The sequence below is a fragment of the Lathyrus oleraceus genome, chromosome 3, assembly GCF_024323335.1.
Source record: "Lathyrus oleraceus cultivar Zhongwan6 chromosome 3, CAAS_Psat_ZW6_1.0, whole genome shotgun sequence".
In the NCBI taxonomy this organism is placed as follows: Eukaryota; Viridiplantae; Streptophyta; class Magnoliopsida; order Fabales; family Fabaceae; genus Lathyrus; species Lathyrus oleraceus.
This window is the reverse complement of record NC_066581.1, coordinates 100,352,965-100,356,989: the sequence shown is the minus strand read 5'-3', so window position 1 is coordinate 100,356,989 and position 4,025 is coordinate 100,352,965.

Sequence of the window (4,025 nt, the reverse complement as noted above, 5' to 3'; positions counted from 1 at the left end):
GGAATACCATGCAGCCTCACTATCTCCTCAATATACAACTCTGCCAACTTCTCTAAAGAGTGATTAATCTTCATCGGCAAGAAATGCGCCGACTTAGTCAATCGATCCACAATCACCCAAATAGAATCATTACCTTTCACCATCCTCGGCAATCCCGTCACAAAATCCATGGAAATGCTATCCCACTTCCATTCAGGAATCTTCAAAGGTTGCATCATACCTGCCGGTTTCTGATGTTCAATCTTTGACTTCTGACAAGTCAAACAGGCATACACAAACTTAGCAACATCTCTTTTCATACCAGCCCACCAAAACAACTTCTTCAAATCTTGATACATTTTAGTTGCACCTGGATGGATACTCAATCCACTCCTATGGCCCTCTTCAAGAATACTCTTTTTCAATTCAGACACCTCAGGAACACAAACTCTACCTTTAAATCGCAGGATGCCATTCTCATCAATCTCAAAATTACCACCATTACCCTGGTTAACCATAGTAATATGATCAACTAGAGCGACATCAACTTGCTGACCATTCCGAATATCTTCCAGAATTTCACTACTCAACTTCAGCATACCCAACTTTACACTATCAGCGGAAACTTCACAACCCAAACTCATATCACGGAACTGTTCAATTAACTCAAGCTCCCGAACCATCATCATAGACATATGTAGAGACTTTCTACTCAGCGCATCTGCAACTACATTAGCCTTACCGGGATGATAACTCAATTCAAAGTCAAAATCCTTCAGTAATTCTAACCACCTTCTCTGCCTCATATTTAACTCTTTCTGATCAAACAGATACTTCAGACTCTTGTGATCACTGAACACTTCGAATCTGGAACCATACAGATAATGCCTCCACATTTTCAACACAATTACAACAGCTGCAAGTTCTAGATCATGCGTAGGATAATTCCTCTCATGAACTTTCAACTGTCTAGAAGCATAAGCTACAACTTTACCATTCTGCATCAAAACACCACCAAGACCCATCAAAGAAGCATCACAATAAACAACGAAGGACTCACCAGGATTAGGCAAGATCAACACTGGAGCACTGGTCAACCGCCTCTTCAACTCAACAAAACTCGCTTCACAAGCTGCATCCCACACATACACTTGACCCTTCTTAGTCAACTGCGTCAACGGCAATGCCAACTTAGAGAAGCCCTCAATAAATCTGCGATAATAACCAGCTAACCCCAGAAAACTGCGTATCTCAGTAGCAGACTTCGGAATCTCCCACTGTAATACAGCATCAACTTTAGCAGGATCAACAGAAATCCCACCACTCGAAATCACATGGCCAAGGAAACTCACTTCCTTCAACCAGAACTCTCATTTAGATAACTTTGCATATAATTTCTTTTCTCTTAACACCTGCAAAACAATTCTCAGATGTCCTGCATGCTCTTCTTCCGTCTTAGAATATATCAATATATCATCTATGAACACCACAACAAAATTATCAAGGTACGGATGAAATATACGATTCATATATTCCATAAACACACCTGGAGCATTAGACACACCGAACGGCATCACAGTGTATTCATAATGACCATGCCTCGTACGGAAAGCAGTCTTCGCAATATCATCTGACTTCACTCGGATCTGATGATAACCCGACCGCAAATCAATCTTACTGAAAACATGAGCTCCAACCAACTGGTCCATCAAATCATCAATCCTCGGCAATGGATACCGATTCTTGATAGTCACCTTATTCAACTGCCGATAATCGACACACAACCTCATCGTACCTTCTTTCTTCTTCACTAACAATACTGGTGCACCCCAAGGAGAAACACTTGGACGCACAAACTTCTTCTCAAGCAATTCTTCAAGTTGCTTCTTCAATTCAACTAATTCAGTTGCCGACATTCTATAAGGAGACATCGACACTGGACTCGTACCTGGTACTAAGTCAATGGCAAATTCGACTTCACGTTCTGGAGGTAAATCACTTACATCCTCCGGAAACACATCCTGAAATTCACAGACAACAGGCAAATCTACACTCACCACTTTCTTATCCGCTTGCAGAGACGCAAATAAAGCGAATATCTGAGCTTCATCTTTCACAAAATCCCCCACCTGCCTAGCAGATAGAAATCTTGCCTCATCATTCTCACCAACTTCAGAAAACCGCACCGTCTTCCTATAGCAGTTGATAAACACGCCATAGAATTCTAGCCAATTCATTCCCAGAATAATATCAATTTGGTGCAAGGGTAAGCACACCAAATCAATCACGAACTCTCTCTCAAAGATCGTCAAATGACAACCTCGACAGACAACAGAAGTCTTCACAGAACCATTAGCAGGAGTATCTATCACCATACTTCCGCCTAGGGACGACATAATCACACCAATCCTGGTTGCACACTCATACGAAATAAACGAATGAGTAGCACCAGTGTCAACAATAGCAAGCAATTCAACATTATTAATCAAGCAAGTACCTTTAATCAGATTATCTTCTTTAGGAGCTTCAGCCCCACTCAGGGCAAACACCCTACCAGTAGTATGAGCTGCAGTAGCCGCCTTCTTCGGTTTCGAGCACTGCGAACTGATATGGCCTTTCTCGCCACAATTAAAACATGTCGGACCAGCATCCTTACATTCAGTAACTCTATGACCAGCCTGACCGCATCGGAAACATCTCAGCACTTTCTTGGTACAGCTATCAGCACGGTGGCCTGGCTCGCCACACTTGAAACATTTACCAGCTATGGGAGATCCTCCCCCACTTGGCTTCTTCTCATCTACTACTTTCTGCTTACCTTTACCATTCGGAGATGCATAAGGACTACCACGATCCTTATTCTTCTTCTCACTAAGACTCTTGTAATGAGCAGTCCTAGCCTTGCTATCTTCATCAAATATCCTGCACTTATTAACCAGTGTAGGAAACCTACGAATCTCCTGGTAACCAATGCCTTGTTTGATCTCGGGACGCAACCCGTTCTCAAACTTGACACACTTGGATTCCTCAGCATCAGCATCATTATAATGAGGACAATACTGCACCAGCTCCTCAAACTTCGAAGCGTAATCAGCAACAGACATGTTACCCTGCTTCAGTTCTAGAAATTCCATCTCCTTCTTACATCGCACATCAGCAGGAAAATATTTCTCCAGAAAGACCGTCTTGAACCTTTCCCAAGTCATCTCAGCACCTGGTACTTCAATTCTCTGGCGAGTGTTATCCCACCAGTTTTCAGCCTCTTCAGATAACATATGCGTACCAAACTGCACCTTCTGTGCTTCAGTACACGTCATCACCCGGAAAATCTTCTCAATTTCCCTCAGCCAAATCTGAGCACCATCTGGATCATAGCGCCCTTTGAATGTAGGAGGGTTATTCTTCAGAAACCTTCCCAAATTCTTAAACTCGTCGACCGGCGGATTCTGCTGCGCCTGCATAGCCTGCGCCATAGCAGCCAAAGCCTCAGCAATCGCACGGTCATTTTCTCCAGCCATACTCTGCACAACACAACCACCACCGTTAAATATCGACAGTGTCATTTACACTAATCGACCAACAGGGAAAACATCACATTATGACTCGACTGGACTGACTATGCTCTGATACCACTAATGTAACACCCTTCTACCCAAACGACATATTTAAATAAATTATCAGAGTACAACATGTAGAAGAGTTTACATTTCTTACAACATAACACTTATCGCATCACAACATATAACATATTATTTATTTTATTAAAACTTCGCAGCGGACAACAACACAAATATTATCATTCATCATATAACAATTCATAATAATGTTTCAACATTATCTCAACAAAGCATCTCAACATATTAGTCATCATAAACAACGTAAATAATAACCAATTATCTATCGAATCCCATAACCCCGGTGTCACATGACCAGAGCATTTGACTCGACTCCGTAGAATAACTCTACACTTATTCTTCAAACCTCAACAATAGCTACTCCTCTTTATCTGCACATTGCTCATCATAGATGAACATAAACACATGCAG